General features: G+C 26.6%; 1 protein-coding gene across 1 annotated transcript in view; it reads left to right on the forward strand.

Moving 5' to 3' along the window:
* Positions 1-1038: 1038 nt before the first annotated feature.
* The window catches only part of LOC129607253 (protein PF3D7_1417600-like), a 33718-nt gene continuing 16183 nt past the window's right edge, over positions 1039-18573 (forward strand). Inside the window, exons 1-2 of the mRNA XM_055518117.1 lie at positions 1039-1264; positions 1331-1390. The gene's annotated coding sequence lies outside the window, so the exon portion shown is untranslated. The remainder of the gene's footprint in view (positions 1265-1330; positions 1391-18573) is intronic.

Consider the following 18573-nt stretch of genomic DNA (forward strand, 5'->3'; position numbering starts at 1 on the left):
ATTTTTGCTCTATTTCAAAGATAAATCGTTCATTCTAAATATATGCAATCCTAGAAATGGTTTCGCATATGAATGAAAATAATTTCAATGGTGTGGTAGGTATACATAGACTGTATTTAAAAGAAGTATTTTTACTTATTGAAGGGAGAAGTGTTACAATACAAACCATTGGTTTGACTCAACTTTATTTCTTTATAAAATAAATCCCATATGGCGCTTTTTAGCTTCTATTGGTTCTCCAATATCCACATAAATTAGAACCAATTGTAACAACAATTTCGTTTTACAAATTTTATTGAGAAGAAAGAACAAAAGATGAGAGAATGGAAAAATAAATTTTGATAATTTTTTGTATGAAAATGGCTTTATCTATGAAAAAGATCTTAAGTATTTTAGTCTTGAAAGATGTTACATTTCTCAATATTTCTTGTTTGAATCTTGGGTTTTCAAATATTCCTATGTTATATATAAATTAATGTAATATTCGGTAATATTTTTGGAAAAAATGGTAATATTTTTGGTATTTTTTCACGTCAACTTAACGACCAAGAACGGACTAAGTGTATGCGACTCATTATATCACAACTGCATTTGATTGACTGTTACCTTTTTTTAAATATATTAAACATCAAACTTTTTTCTGTTTATAAAAATGAAATATTTAGAACGTTTTTTTACCTTTTTGAAACATTAACTATTATCCCAAAAAACGCACTTGGCATAATCTTTAGAATAATTCAATGCAAAAGAAAATCCATTATGCCAAATTTGGCACTAAAAGTCTTTGTATTCCAACAATATGGTCATACTAAAACAAAATTTGAAAAAAACTGAAAATATTGGAAATGAAACATTGAGCAGCTTAATTAAAAAACAGAACAAATATTTTATTATACACTTTAAAAAGAAACAAATATTTTACAATATATGTAAGAAAGAGATAAATATATAATATAACTGTTAATATTTCAATTTTATAATTTTCATTTACACATTTTGCTAATTTCATTTCATTTTCATTTTATTCTACCTGTTCATATTATATTGATACGCTGTACTGTGCCATAGCTACGTGATTTCATTATTGGTAATGGCTGTTGTCCGAACAACATTAAAAGTGCAGTAGAATAGAAGCTAAAAAAAAAATATTTTATATTCCGTGTAAAAGTGATTTTGTGTTTAATAAAAAAAAGACTAAGTTTTGTTTAAATAAACTTTTAATATTAATAAACTAATAAAGAAAAGAGGAAACTAAAAAAAAGAGGTGAACATTTTTTAATAATATAAAAAAAAATGGTGTCTAATGAAATAAAATTTTTTTTTATTTTAGGTATTAGAGATCGAAATTTTTTTCGAAAAAAAAAAACAAGAACCGTAAAGTTCTAACGAGGTAATTAATTTTAATATTTATTCAAAAATAAACAAAATTCTGAAATTTAATATTTAAGTATTTGTAGAAAATGCACAAAAAACATTTTTTAATTAGAACCGAAGATGTTTTCATTGTTTTTTTTTGTTTAGTGCTTAGTTAAGCACGCTTAGCAGTTTTTTTTTTTTTTGTGAGTGGGAAATAACCTAATTTAATATTTTTGTTAATCAAAAATTTAAGTAAGGCAAATTTGTTTAAGGCTGTTAAAATTGCCGACGGTAAAATAAGAATTTGGCTATTACCTATAAATTCGCGGTAGTAATTTCGTTTGATCTGAAATTCTGTTTCGTTTGATTGACTTTTCCCACGTTAAATATTATTTTCAAATTCATAACATAAATTCAGTGCTTTAAACCAGAAAAATAATAAAAACAAAAATAAGTCTTAAAATAAGTTGTTAAACAATTGTTTTCACAAAATAATTTTTTTTGCTTATTTTTTCTTTTTTTAACTTGTTCAAATTCCCATGATATATAAAAAATATTCAGCATCGCAACACTGATATTACCCCAGTAGCTCTTCAATATCCAACATATTTTTAATATATTCTATTCTTATTAATAATATTTTTGAAGTACATAGGTTTAAAAAAACCTTAATCTATTTAGGAATTTAAGCACAACTGCAATTTCCGAATACATGCTAGAGATTTTCATAGACATATTAAAGCATAAACTAAAAATACTGCCAAACAATAACTGTGAGACGCAATACTGCAAAAAAAACAGCGTGCTGAATATGCAATATATTTTTTAATACGTATTCTATAAAATTAAATCTGTTTATGTATAATTTAACTGCGCTACTCATACTAATTTGGCTATATTGCGATTGTTAATCATGTTTATTAACGAAATTAGTTTAGCAAAAAATTGTTAGATTATTAAATGAAACACGTAGCGCAGTTTTTGCTGTCATTCCAATATACTGTGTCTTTGCGTTCCATATTATAAAAAAAAAATGAAGCTTTTGTGTCTACCGCTTCTAAATTTCGAAACTTACTACGCAACTTTTTACAATGGGAAACGTGTCATACTTCAGAAAACGGTTCCTTAAACAGCAGTATGTATGGAACATGAACAGCATTCTGTTTTCAATATAACACGTTTTCAATATGGAAATCTTTTTTCTGAAGTATCAAGAGTATTCTAAAAGTCATGCATAATGTATAACTTAATAATATTTTTTTTTTTAGAAAATTAATAGTAAAATCTATTTATTCAACAAAATTGAAAAAAATGTATTTTTTACCGACCATATTGTGTATACAATAGGTAGGTTATGTTTGAATAAAAAATTTTGCATATCGAGTTTTCGATGGGAATACACTTCTCCATAATAAGGAAGTGTAAAACGGTCTGTGTGTGCACGCGTGTATCTCAAGTTCGGCTAAACCGATTTTGATAAAATTTTATGTGTACGATTATTTCGACGGTGGCACGGATTGATCAACTTTTGAGACCTGTCAGGCCTCGGGAACTGCACTTTTTAGCGGGCCTGTTTTACATTTTTGACATAAAGAAAATATTCAACCGATTTACTTGAAATTTCATATATAATCCTTGCTCGATCGTCTGCGAAACCTCCTAATTTTTGGAAGAAATCAGGTGTCAGCAACTGGACGTTTACTACGGGCCAAAAATACATTTTTGCGAATATAAAGAGAAATAATCATCCGATCTCATTGAAATTTAATATTTAAATTTTTCGTATTAAAACAATGAACATATACATTTTTTTGGAAAGATCAGGGCTCGAAAACTGATCTACGGGCCGATTTTACATTTTTTAGCATATCTACGGAATGGATTGATGGAATTTCTTGAAATTTGATATTTGAGTTCTGGTTGTTACAAAAACTAACTGGCGAGCATTTCAGGGAATTCGGGTAGCACAAAGCGAGTCAAATACTAAGAGCCAAATACTCTAAGAGAAAAATTAACATTTTTCTAGGTATTTTAACTATAAGCTTACCAATGCCCTAAAAATTGAAAAGAAGTATTTAGCAGTCATTTTTATAATATTCCGTAACACTTTCACTTAATTATAATGAAATACACATTGCAGTCGGTCATGTGCTGATCACATGAGATTTTTTTTAGATATGATGAAGGTAGAGAAAAAATCTTAAAATTAAACAGTTCCCGGCATGTGGTTCTTTTGTTTTTACTTGAATTTCTTTAAAAGCTGTCGTCCAAAACCCCGTTCCTTGGCCCGTAAACGTTTTTAATTTAGCTGTTCAATTTTTACAATTCTCCCTTTGGTAGATTTGAAAATTTAGTACTTCTGGGAACTGAACAATATATTTTTTTTTTCTTTATTAGTATAAAATACTATTTAAAAATTCAGTTCAATAATTGATTTCAAAATTTTGTTAAGAAATCTGTGCATATTAAAAATATAATAAATATTTATAATCAATATAAAATTACTTAAAACAATAATATTTAAAATCATAACTTAATATGTATATATACATTATAATCTGTTTCTAAATTTGAGTAAAAAATTCATTAAGGTTTAAAAAGCTCATTAACAATAAACAATTTAAATTTCATTGTGTATTAAATACGTAATCAAAATTCTTTTAAATCTAAAAACATCATTTTTGTTACGGATTTCTGGAGGTAGTTCATTGAACAATTGAAGACCCTTATAAAAGATATTATTTTGAGTTTTATTTCTTCTAAACAGTGGAAGCCAAAATAAGTTTGCTGACCTCAAATTATATCCCATAGTATCACCCACATAACTCGGTAATAAATTATTTTTCATTTTGAATCCAAAAACCAAATTGTTAAAATTAAGCCTTTGCCTTATTGACATGCACTTTAATTGACCCAAAATTTAGTTTATATTTGTTCTTCTGCCACATTGTAAAATGATACGCACAGCTTTATTTTGCAAAATTTGAAGCCTACTTTTTTTTGTTTCGCTACGCAAAAATAATAATGAAGAACATTAATCAAGATGTGGTAAAATCATTCTGTTATATATTGTTAGAGCACAGTTCGATGTTAGACTGCTTCTAATTCTTCCAAGATAATCAATTTTTTGACTGATTTTACTGCTAATATATTCCGCATGATTATCTAGACTCAATTTATTGTCAATCTGAACTCCCAAATATTTAATTATTGCAAGACTTTCAATTTCTTCATTATTTATTTTAATGCTGACAACATCGTTGGTTCTATCATTAAGTATCATACATTTCGTTTTATCTAAGTTTAATTTTAATTTATTTAAATAATGAAAACAATCTATCACTAGTTTTTTGCTCATTCCTTGATAGTCCAATTTGTTATTCATAGCCTTTAATATTTCTAATAACTCATTTTTATTTATTTCTTTAAATTTGAATTTAGTGTCACGAGGCTGAATCAAATTTTAGTATCCAGTGTATGGTATGCTTCTTGTTATTTCATTAACGCTCTCGATGAAATATTTATTTAATTCATTTGCAATGTTGATCGGTTCGTTTATTTCTACATCATTTAATAGGATTCTTTTAATGACAGTTTTTTTGTTTGGTTTGGTTATATATTTCTGAATTGTTTTCCACATTGCTTTACTATTACCTGCACAATTTTTCAACTTGTTCTCAATGAATTAATTTTTAGTTCTCTTGACTTTTGTGTTGTCATAATTTCTAGCTGCTTTATAAGTTTTCCAATTTAATGAGTCATTTAATGAGTGTAGCCCTTCGGTACGCCAAAATTTTTTTATTGTTTAAAATTCTTAGTTCATCATTAAACCATTCTTGTTCATAAAATTGAACATGAAACTTTTTTTGAAACAAATTGCTGGCTTTTTCGATTTTAAGTCTAAATATATTTGCGCATAAATTAGCTTCTTCTAATTCGCATATAGAGCTTAAAGATTCGGATCTTAAAAAAATTTCAAAGGTATTACTGTTTATTTTGGTTGATTTAACTTCAGATATTTTAAAATTATTTTGAAATCTGTTTCATGATCCCCAATCTTGCAATCTAATCTATTATTTATTTTGACTCTATTGAAATCAGAACAACCTATTAATACAAAGTTTATTAGTGTTGAAGTTGATTGTGTTATTCTTGTTGGAAATGTGACAATTTGTTGTAAACCTGCATGGTTGAATTGCATACTCAATAATACTTTTAATTGTAACCATGTTATTATTTTCAACAAACCAGTTTATATTAAAATCTCCGCAAATTATATTCTTATTAGAAGATTCAATTTTTTCTTCCAACCAATTTGCAAAAATCTCACTGAAGTCTTTAAAAAATAAATAAAAAAATAAAAAAATACCACACTTCTTTACTCATTTCTAATTTGATTTGTAGCACCCATAATTTGTCATTATTTATGTTATACAAACTTATTTTCCTCTAAAATTTTGATAGAGTTTTTAGTATATATTGATACTCCACCTGTGTGCCTTGTTTTTGAGGTGCATTGGTATATGTCATATCCATTCAATGAAATCTCATTCATTTGAATATCTTCCGTTACGTGAGTTTCAGTGAGTAACAATACATCAAAATAATGAAGACTATTTAAGTGCTCCAAAACAGACAAATTACCGGTTGACCATTGTATATTCAAATAAATCATTTTTATATCTTCGTTGTTACAACACTACTCCTCTGAAAATTTTTACGCTGTTCAATAGCAATTTTACGTTGAAACGAAGGACATTCCTTATCAAAAACACTATGTTCAACATTTAATTTTAAATTTAACGAATTATTTGCTCTTAAACATACCACACAGCTGATCTTTTCTGCAGTGCATTTTTCTGCCAAATGTTTATCGTCACATTTTATGGAACTCTTTTCACTCTCAGAACAATCATTAGTTTTGTGATTGAAGCCTAAAAATTTAAAATATCTTATATCATAACTAATATATGCTCTACATATATCCCAACCAATCGTCACTTTACCTATTGTCACCATATTTTTAAAATCTTCAATGCTTACTTCAAATATTGCACTATATTTACCATAGCTAGTTTTGTAAGATCTTATAAATTTTACATTTTCATTCATTAAATTATTTTGTATCTTAAATTTGGTTAACAATTCATCCCCATTTAATTCCTTAGAAATTCCGACAATAAGCAACTTTGGCTTTTTTCTCTCAGAATTACTACTTTATATGCTTTCAAATTTTTTTCAACTTCTTTACTAATATGATCTACCGACGCCGAATCTTTACAAAAAACAGCTATTGCGCCTTGCCTTTTTTCTGATATTGTATCAATTTTTAAGCTGATTGGATCAATGTGACGTCTCAATCCTTTTTTTTTTGTCTCTTTTGCGTTTTGTTAGTTCTTTGGTTTACTTATTATTAAAGGATCCTTCTTTACAACACCTGCAAAAGATTGTTTTTTTTTTATAAGAATTTTCTTTTATGTTATAATTCTTCAGCAACTTATTGATGTTCTCACTGCATTCATTTATTTTTTCATTTATTATTTTAGAATCGAGGTTAAGCCCTCTCTATTAAATCAATTCTTTGGTCTATTTGTTTTTTGAAAGTTGAACACTCGTCACAACATAAAATTATGTTTGGTTTTTCAGATAGCATTTTCAAATCATACTCATTTAGGTTATAACAATTCGCATGGAAAATTTTACCATAACCACCATTACATTTTACCTTTGCGCCTATTCTAGTATTTTTTTACATTTGCCACAATCCAATTCTATTTTTAGTTAAAATGAAATTCAATTTCCCATGAAATTTTGGCATGTAAAATAAAGACAATTTTACTACCTATAGGCCAGACTTTTTCTTGATGGTAATATTTACTAAAAATGAAATGAAAACAACAATGGCAGCTCAGCTCAATAGTATGTAACAATTTTGATAAATTTTGACGTGTGCAGAAATTAGTCATATCTTAAAGACGAAAGTTTTATAAATTGTAATTTTATTTATTAATTAATTAATATTTTTGTATTATTTATTTAATTGATTAATTGCAATTTATTTATTAAAAGCAATTTAATAGTATTCTTTATGAAAATTATATTATTGATGAAATATTATTCCTCGACAAGTTCATTGTTCATATACATAAGTGATAAGTAATTCGCGGATCACGTTATACGAACCAAAGTAACCTTTTTCTTACTGTTTTTCTAAATTTATTATTTCTATTACTTTCTTTTTTAGCCAATAAATTGATTACCAAAAATTACACAAAATGGTAAATAAAAAGAATAAAGTTACTGCAATCCAGCCTACATAATCTAATATATTATGAAATCACAGCACACCAATTTTAATAATTATATTTTTAATTTTTTAGATAAATTTCTCCACTGTAACACGTCTTCCCGGTTCAACCGACTTCAACCGATTATATAGTTTCTTATAATCACTTAACATCATCCTGCATTAGCATTATTTTATAAAATTGTCAATTCGTCAATCTAATGCTATTAACGGCATATCACAAAAATCGTGTTTAACATTTTTGTATACACTTAGTCCTCGAGATACGACATCTTGTAATACGACATTTCGAGTTACGACAGGATATGAATTTAGATCATTTTTATTCGGCTTCCGATATTGTTCCTGACACGACATTAAAAATTTTTTAATTTTTTTTTTGACAGATTTAACTGATTTTTGAATAAAAATCTATACCGAATTTAGTTACAAGGCCAATCCAAAGCACATACTTCAATAATGAACTCTTTCTAGTTAAAAATACTAGTCAGGACTTACATATTAACTTAAAGCAAAATACATATTAACTTAATCACATTTTGTTTTATTTATTTTTGTTACAAAATTGAATTTTTTTGGTTTCGTTATATATCGATATATATTTTGTTGCTTTTTTAAACTTTGTTACCTTTTTTTAAAAAACAGGTGAATTATAATAGTCTGTCTAATTCACTTGTTGTTTCCATGCATTTTTTCCTCCTCAAACGACAATTCGAGTTACGACCTAAATTTCTGGGACCAAAAATGTCGTATGTCAAGGACATAGTGTACATAATAACGCACAAGCTAGAGAGGATCTTCCACTTCACTAATTCACATTAATACTTAATTTACATTAATATACCTTTTGAAATATTAATATATATTTCAAAGTTTAATTTAAAGTTTATGGTTTTAAGTTAAAGATACTAAGAGAAAATTTTATTGAAATGAATATTACGTTTCATTTTGAATAAGTTTTTATATATTTTTTTTATTTAAAAAAAGTTTTTATTTTGTTTGTGTGATACTAATTTGAAGAACGAAGTGAAATCTAAAGTATATATATATCTATTCTATATTTAAATTTTACTACTTTTAATTTTTAAATTATTATTTTCCAACTAAAATGATTTTTTCTAATAGTTATATCAAAAATAATTGAATTAATTTTAGTACTACGTTTTTTTGATGTTGATTAAATTTTTAACAAATGCTGTTGAGTAATTTTAATAAGTAAAAGCAAGATTTCAATGTAGGTATCCCCAAAATATTTTTGCATCAATAAAATATAATTCTAATTTTGTCAACAAGAATTTGTTTTTTTCTTTAGTTTTATACTATCAAAATTAAAATAGTTTTACGAATATCTTTGATTTTTGAAAGGTTAAATAAGGTTTTTAAATGTAAATTAATATAAAATGAAAGTAAAATTATAGTTATTAATTATTTTTTATTTTATGCAAGAATAAAAGTAAAATTTGAATTAATTAAATTTAATTATGTGCATAAATATTTTCGCATATATATATATACACATACTCGTATTTTATGTGCACAAATATGTAAAACATGATTTTTGTGATATTCAGTTCCAATTTCATTGAATTTCACTGAACTTCAAAAGTCAAAGCTTTGAATATGTTGAAGTTACAGTTCAAATTTTGCAAAAATAAAAATGGAAAAACTTTCATTATTTTCGATGAAAGCTGTTGAGATATCATGAGCGCTTATGACAACTACGACATCACTTCAAAATTTATTTGGTATAGACTTTAGAACTTGTTGAAATTTAGAATTTTTATTAGAATTCTTATAAAACTAGTTGAAATTTCTTGAGTTGTGTTAGCTGCTATGCAAGTTATTTGGTCGTGTATTATGGAAACTATTGAAACTACATTGCTAAAATTTTAATATATCAATAATTTTTAATAAAAGTTATTGGGATTGTATGAGTGTATGTGATAATTATTATTAGCTTTATAATATACAAACTTGCATATGTACTTACATACGTATGTATAGAAGTATGGTAAATTCTTAAACGTCAAATTTTACAAAATCTGAGTAGTCTGAGTTTACGGATACTCTACTGCGTGTTTAGTCAGTCAAAGTTTAAATTCTTAAACGTTTAAAAAAAGTCAATTAAGCGTCAAAATCGTAGATTTTTTTTTTTACATGCAGACAGTCTGACGTAGTAATTCAGTAAATAAATTTGATGTATTGAGTGACTATCATTACGTTAAAAATAATATAAAAAATATTTTAAATCTAAATAAAATTATTTTAAATCTAAAAAAAATTTTTTTTTTGTTTTGACGTTTACGGATGATCAAAATTCAAAGTCAATTACGGGTAAAAAGTTTGCAGACTGAAAACAAAATTTTGACGTTAAAGAATTTGCGGGTGTCAATTTTTTTTTTTTTTTCGGAAATTAATTAAAAATGTGCATCAACTGCGAGTTTCACGAATCTAGCTTTAATATTTTTCCAAAAAGTTAAAATTAACTTTTGGAGTTATATGACAGCTACCCAAAACAGTGCACCCGTTCCATTAAAATTTTCAGAATATAATATGTAGAACGTAATTCGTCACACCTTTACAAAATTTGATATAAATATTCTCTATTATTTTTTGAAATATTGAGTTGTAACAACAACTTGCGAAAGTTTGGTATCGATTGCATTATTCGCTTTTGAGTTGTCGTGCGCTCGGACAATCGGACGGACGGACATATCTAAATCGAAGTAGAATTTTACGTTACAAACTCCATACCAAAGTGAATTTACCCTTCAGGATATAAAAAGAAAAGAAAAAATATAATTGAATTTTGTACGAACCTTGAAATAAACTGTATTAACACCCACACTTGCTTTATTGTAAAAAATTTAGGCTTTTATTAAAACAAATGCAAGTGATAAACAAACTAAAATAATTCTTTCTAAAAATTTATAAATAAAAAAATTTTGTTTTAAATCTTTTTCTCTAAATTTTTTTGAATAAATAGAATAAAAATATGAAAATGTTCAATTCCACACGTGCCATAGAAAATTCGAAACGTGCTAAGTCTGGCGCGCAAATTATGTACTTTTATTTTATTAACAAGAGAAAAAAAACAATTTTTTATTCTAACAATAATTTTATTTATTGGCGGTCGGAACGGATTACAAACGATTTGTTTTACATTTAAACTTAGACTAAAAATTCAAATTATTATTACATGTATTTATACTTTAAGGTATTCTTAATCTATATTTAATTATTAGGACAAAGAAAGTATTTTCTTTGTCTCGTCTTTTAAACTATTTAATGTTTGTTAACAGATATAATTATTATCTTTCATTTTATTATTTACTTGTCAAGACATGTTTTTGTACATTAACATCTACTATTTACCTGATAAGTGTAATAATTGTAAAAACATGTCTTTCTTTGTTCTTTTATGTCCGTTGTCATTGTTTACCTACTTTCTTCAATGATATTTATTATTTCTTTTATCTCATGGTTGGTTAAGGATGTAACTCCTCCCATCCCAGTTTGAAAACTCTCCTGGGTTTTCGCAATATTTTTTATTTTACAGATTAAGAATATGAAAAAAGTAAGCATTACCAGTGAAATACCTGTTATACCAAAATAATTTATATGTTTATAGTATTTTAATTCATTTATTTCTTGAATATTTTCTTCTGTTTTTAATGCAATTTCTTCAAAACTTAATCTAATTTGAGATTTTGTTTCATTTAAATTTGGAATTATAAATTTTTCTGTATAACGATGTTCTTTGTTAGAAAATATACTGTTATCAATATTAACATTACAGTTAAAAAAATTAATAAAATAATTTCCACTTAGCGTGAAATGTCTTTCATCACAAGAGCTATTCATTTTAAGATTTAATGCATAATTATTGAGTTGTCGTCAATATTTAATATTTTACTTTCAAAATTTTTTTATTAATTTACAATTGTTTGCAATAACACAATTTCTTGATATTTTTAATTTTTTAAATGTTTTATCTGAATCAAAATTATATAAGTATTATTTAATTCGAGTGTATATTCTAAATCTTGTTCTACTATTGCATTATTTTCTTTATGTATTGGAATAATTAATTTTTTATTTAATGTTACATAGTCAATCTTAATTGCAAAAATAATTATTCCATCTTTATATTTAGGTAGTCCTAATCGTATTAAATTTAATTTTTCAAAATCTATCTTATAATTTATTATTTCTTCTTTTGACAATATACTTGGGTGTAATAAATTTAATCTAGCAGAAGCAATATTGTCTTGAATCTGCTGAACTTTTTCTGTAATGATACTTAATTTAAACAATTGCTCATTGATGAGATTAAATGAAAAAGTTCTGGCTTCTAACTTGTACAAAAGATTCATTTGTTTTCTATCATTTCTAATTGCCTCTTGCATTAGTAATAATGATGCATTAAAATTATTATTTATTTTTATTTGTTGATTTAAATTTTTTATTAATTCATGATTATTATTTTCTAAAGTTAATATATGATTTTCAATATTTTGCCGGTCTTCATCGCCCATGGTGCCAAAGATCCACCTCATAGCTGTACTTCCTAAATTTATTAATCCCCTTTTTTGTTTGTAAGGTAATATTGTATGTATTTTATTTTTTAAATTGTCTACCTCACTTAAAATGAGTTCTCTATGATTGTAATCATGTGTAAGTATGCTTAATGTTTCGTCTAGTTGATCTATGATTTTAATTATTTCGTTTAGGTCTTTAAAATGTAGTATTGTCTCAAAATAATTTGGTATTTAGATTTCGTCCAATTTTATTATTGTATAACCTGTTTGACTGTCAATTTTGGTTATTGCCATGGTCTGTTGAGTTTTTGGAAGGTAAGATAGTAAGCATATCAACATCACTAACTTCACTATTATCTGAAAATTTAAGTGGTCTTTTAATATTTTCTACGTGAACATTATCTAGCTCTAGTTTCCTAAATTTTAGTTCATCTTTATGACTGATGGATTTATAATTTTTGACATAACCTACTTTTCGTTTTTCAGTATATTCTTCCCTATTTTGATTTTGTTTTTCTAATACCCTTTATTTTTGACTGATTAATATTATCTATTATCTCCTGAAGTGGTATTTCTTTATTTTGTGCTTTTTGTGGCGTCGTTTTGATTGTAGAGTGGAAAATATTGTTGTATAGTTTTACCGCTTCTAATATTTGGTCGCGAATATTTATTTTATTTTCTAAATTAAGAATTCTAATTTTTTCCGTGAGTGTATTGTGAAATCTCTCTATAACAGAATTTCCAGTGTGACTATTTGGTTTCGTGGAATGAAAATCTATTTCCTGACTACTCAGATATTGCTTAACTTCATTTCTAAATTCGTTGTCAAAAATAAATTTATTGGGTTTCCCTTTGATGGTACTAAAAAGTTTAAATTTCTCTATTAATGTCTTATATGATTTTTGTTTTCAAGATAAAAACTTACAACATGTTTAGATAATTTATCTATAAAATTAATAAATGAATTCTTGCTATTAACATAAATATCAACATGAACTATTTCGTTTAAATTTCTAGGTTTCTTTTAGTTGAAATTTTGCCTTTATAGGTTTTCTATTATATTTAGATTTGTTACAAATATCACAATTATTAAATATTTTGTGAATGTGTTACTTTAATTTTGGGTGAAAGATTTTTGTTTTTATATCCTCATATGTAGCGATTATTCCAGAATGACCTGATTTGTTTTTATGAAAAAGAGCTATTTGTCTATTCAATCTTTCTTCATTTACAATATCTTCAGCAAAATAAGTACATTTGAAAAACCTAATATTTCTACCAAATACCTGAACTATTTTTTCTTGTAACATATTATATTGTGAATCGTTTAAAAATAAAAATATTCCTGTTTTGCCATTTATGTGTGTTTTTAAAATATCTGTTAAATTGTCATTATTTAAATCTTGCTTATCTATATATAACCTATGTTTCTTAAATATAGTTTCGTATCTTTTATTTTTTTCTTCGCATAGTATAATTTGGTATTTAAATCGATTAACTATTGTGTCTACAATTGGTATATAGTCATTTGATCCTTCTTCTTGAGAATGTACAGTTTGCATTTCAACTTCGGTTTCACTAACCTCATTAAGGTTAATTTCAATATTTGGATCAATTAAATTAATTTCTTGGGTTTCTGTATTAATTCTACTTAAAAAATCTGCTATTTTATTGTTTTTACCCTTAATGTACTCTACATTAAAATTATAGTCACCTAAGGAGAGTAACCATCGCTGTAATCGAGGGTTAATGTCCTTACACATATGTTTAGTTTGCAACCACTTTATAGAATAATTTCTTTCGTAGAATAATTTCTTTCGTGAACGTTAAGAGTTCTGGACGCAAAGGAAATTGGATGACCAATTTAAATTTTTTTTCAAAATTATAATATTTAAGAATAGGGTGCTCAGTTACAAGCTCCTTTAATTTTTCGAAAGCATAGATATATTCAGGATCATTAATATTAATTTTTGCTTTTTTCTTTAAGTATTTAGTCATTCCACGTGCAATTTTTGCATAATCTTTTACAAATTTTCTATAATACCCTGTCATATCTAGAAAAGATTTCATTTGTTTCGCAGTCGTAGGTAATTTAAGATCTTGAATCACTTCGATTTTCTTTGGGTTGGGCTTAACTCCCATTGGTGTTAAAATGTGCCCTAAATATTCTGTTTCTTTCATAAAAAAAATAACATTTACCAATCTGTATTTTCAGGCCTGCTTGTCGGAGGCAATCGAATATTTTCTTTAAATTTGTTAAATGCTCTTCCAGAGAAGTGATAAAAATAAGAATGTCGTCTAATTACATGACACAAATTTTATTAATGTAATCTCTCAATATAGAGTTCATTCTTACATATTCGAAATGACCCAAAGGGGTCGAAAAAACAGTTTTCTTTCTGTCTTTATCGTTCACCATAATTTGGTGGAATCCCTTCGCAAGATCTAACGTCGTAAAGTATTGTGATCTCCTTAACTTATCTAAGATACTATCAATATTTGGTATAGGGAATTTATCATTAATTGTTACTTCATCGAGTTTCCTATAATCTATAACAATTCGCCATTTTTGTTCACCAGAATTATCAATTTTCTTTGGGACTATCCAAAGAGGCAAATTATACGGAGAATTACTTTCTCTTATTATGCCTTGTTGTAGCATATCCTGAATTTGTTTATTTATTTCTTTTTCATGTACTTGTGGATATCTATATATTTTAGAATAAATTGGGTTTTCTACCGTTGTTTAAATTTCCTGTTTAATTTCGTGAGTGAAGGTCAAATTTTCACCTTCCACAAAAAATAAATCCTGATAATTATATAATAACCTTTTTATTAGTTTCTTTTCCTCATCGTTCAAATGTGTTAAATTTAATTTGTTTAAAATTCCTCCTTCAATAGGTTCTAAAGCACAGATTTCATTAAATTTTATGGGATAATCTAATTCAATAAATGGTATCTCAATTTCATTAAATATTTTAACATTTCGATTTTCTAAATCAATTTTTGCCCTAAAAGGTATAAGAAAGTTTTGCCCTATAATAGCATCATACTTTCTACCTCCCAGACTAACTACTTTCCATGATATTGTTCCGCTTGATTTAAATTCGGTAGGGAAAGGTGTAATTAATTTATTTGTTATTTTACTAACGCTATTTATGGTAGTGAAAAATATGGGATTTTCTAATTTTTTCTCAGGAATATCCCTAATTATATTTGGGTTGATAATACTGGTGTCGGAACCGATATCAATCAAGCACTTTAATTTCGTATTATTTATTGTTAATTCTACTTTAACTTTGATCTTGAGGCTCTCTTGTAAAATTTACCTCTTGTAATTAAAGATTTTCTACCTCCATAGGTTTACCTCTACTAATTTCAGGAATTGTATTATTATGCCTAAATCTACCTGAATTATTATGTTGTTTTTTGAATTGATTTCTATTTTGACCAAAATAAAAATTATTTTCAAATTGACCTGAATTACTTTGATGTGGTGGAGAATTATTAAAACTATTTCTAAATTGTCCTGAAGTGTTTCCTCTAGGATAGTTTTGTTTAGTATAGTTATGTCTGTTGTAATTTTCGTTTTGTTTAGTATTATTATAATTTACCCTAACATGATCATTATTTCTATTGCTTGGCATTCTTTTGTAAAAGTTATTAGACTGATTTTTATCTCTATTAAATTTTTTATATGATTCTGATATTGCCCTTTCATCATCCAAAAGTTTATCTTCCGCGAGTTTATTATAAATTTCGATGAACGTTTTATTTTTGTCTATATGACACCGAACTATCTATTTTCTCGAGTACTATTCCAACTAAATATTTATCATTGTTTTCGGGATGGTAAATTATGGGCTTATTATCATCAAAATCATATAACTCATTTAACGAATAATTTGTTTCTCTTACACTATTAAATAATTCTCTTAAAGTACTTACTCTTAAACTTCTGCATCTGTTGATCAATTCTGCATAATCTGCTCGTGATCTAAAGTGTTGTTTCAGTTCTGCTTTTACATTGTCCCATGTTAGCTGCGATCCCAGGCGTTGTATACAGCGTTTTGCTTCACCTTGCACTTTTTCATTTATAATAATTTCCTTACAGTATTGTTCCAGTTGTAAATTTTTGTTGCATAGATTTATAGCGTTTTCCGTAGCCCTAATAAATTTCTGTAGTTTATATTCTCCTTGACCATTAAAAGGTTTTAAATGCCTAAAATGATTTATACATTGTTCAGGCGTTAAACCGAGTGTTGAGTCTTGTTGTTGTACATTTTGAGGTACTGTTACTGTTGCCAATCGTTGTTGTAATTGTTCCTGTGTTTGATTCTGTTGTTGAATTTGTTGATTTTTTTTCTTGTAGTTGTCTCTGCATTTCCAATATTTGATGTTTGTGTTGTTCTTGCAGTCCCAAAATCATTTGTTTTAGATTTTGGGTATCTGATGCAGTTGCGTCAATTTCCATTGCTGTTGTTTTTATGTCGAACAGATTGTGTTTTTTTGACATTAAATATTTTAGTGAAATTAAAAAAATTTTTACACTTAGCTTTTGCTATTGGTGTTTTTTAATTTTATTTTTTCACTGATTTATATTTATTATTAGTGTTTTTAATGTTGGCTTTTAGAGTTTTTTATTTATTTAAACACTTTTAAAAAAAAAATAGATTCGTATCACTGAATACCCTATATTAAAACCGTACCGGAGGGTATCCTACCGACTGGGCCAATTATGTACTTTTATTTTATTAACAAGAAAAAAAAACAATTTTTGTATTCTAATAATAATTTTATTTATTGGCGGTCGGAACGGATTACAAACGATTTGTTTTACATTTAAACTTAGACTAAAAATTCAAATTATTATTACATGTATTTATACTTTAAGGTATTCTTAATCTATATTTAATTATTAGGACAAAGAAAGTAATTTCTTTGTCTCGTCTTTTAAACTATTTAATGTTTGTTAACAAATATAATTATTATCTTTCATTTTATTATTTACTTGTCAAGACATGTTTTTGTACATTAACATCTACTATTTACCTGATAAGTGTAATAATTGTAAAAACATGTCTTTCTTTGTTCTTTTATGTCCGTTGTCATTGTTTACCTACTTTCTTCAATGATATTTATTATTTCTTTTATCTCATGGTTGGTTAAGGATGTAACTCGCATGCCGAGGATTTGCCATCTGGGGTATAGGTATCAAAGAGTTGACATGGTGAACTGTACCTTTTTTCGTTTTACTCCAAGTTTGATTTAAATTTTAGTTACTCCGTAATTATGTACTATTGTTCGGTGCTCTGAGACTTTCCTAGTATATTTTTGTTGAAAACAAAAAAAATGTTTTGATACCAATAATATAAAACAGCTAAACAGTTAATATAAAATCTAAACTACGAATTTTCTTCTTTTTTTCTCTATAGTTGAAAGTAAGTAAATGTGCACTTATGCGGATTTTTTATGGGTGTTTTCCCTTTATTGCTTCAAAATTTCAAACAATCTGGCGATTCTTTTAACTGCATTTTAACTGAATTTATTTTGATAAAAGTTATAGTTATTTACATGTTACGCATATTTGACATTTCATTCCTTTACAAATAAATAATTAAATTTTAATATTGAACATGAGGAAATATGCAGCTGACAAAAAAATTATGACAGAGAAGCAAGGCGAGTCTAAGAGAACAAGTAAAATAAATAGTGTACCAAAAGAGTATTTCATTAAGCAGAAAAATCCAAACATCTGGAGCTTTTGGAGAGCTTTGAAGAGTGTTGGTTGCATTTTTGGCCAAGGAGAAGAGAAAAAAGTCTTTCCTGATCAAATTTAAAAAATCGGGGACCTATTACAGCAAGCACTTTTTATTTTTTAATTATCTTAAAAAGTATTTTTTACCGACCGTATTGTGTTTACAATAGGTAGGTTATGTGACGGCAACAAATTTTGCATATCGAGTTTTCGGTGGGAATGCACTTCTCCATGGTAGGGAAGTGTAAATAAACTATTTTTAGCAACCTGTCGGTCTGTCGGTCTGTGTGTGCACGCATGTACTCAAGTTCGTCTGAACCGATTTTGATGAAATTTTATATGTAAGTTTATTTCGACCATGAAACGGATTGATCAACTTTTGAGATATATCAGGCCTCGGGGCTACACTTTTTAGCGGGCCTGTTTTACATTTTTGACCATTTTGAAGAAAATATTAAACCGATTTACTTGAAATTTAATATTTAAATTCTTCGTATTAAAACAATGAATATATAAATTTTTGTGGAAAGATCAGGGCTCGAATTTCCATTTTTTGAAGGGCCCGATTTTACATTTTTCACAATATCTACGGAACGAATTGACAGAATTTC

The sequence above is a fragment of the Condylostylus longicornis genome, unplaced genomic scaffold (genome assembly GCF_029603195.1).
Source record: "Condylostylus longicornis isolate FDR11 unplaced genomic scaffold, ASM2960319v2 ptg000003l, whole genome shotgun sequence".
NCBI lineage: Eukaryota > Metazoa > Arthropoda > Insecta > Diptera > Dolichopodidae > Condylostylus > Condylostylus longicornis.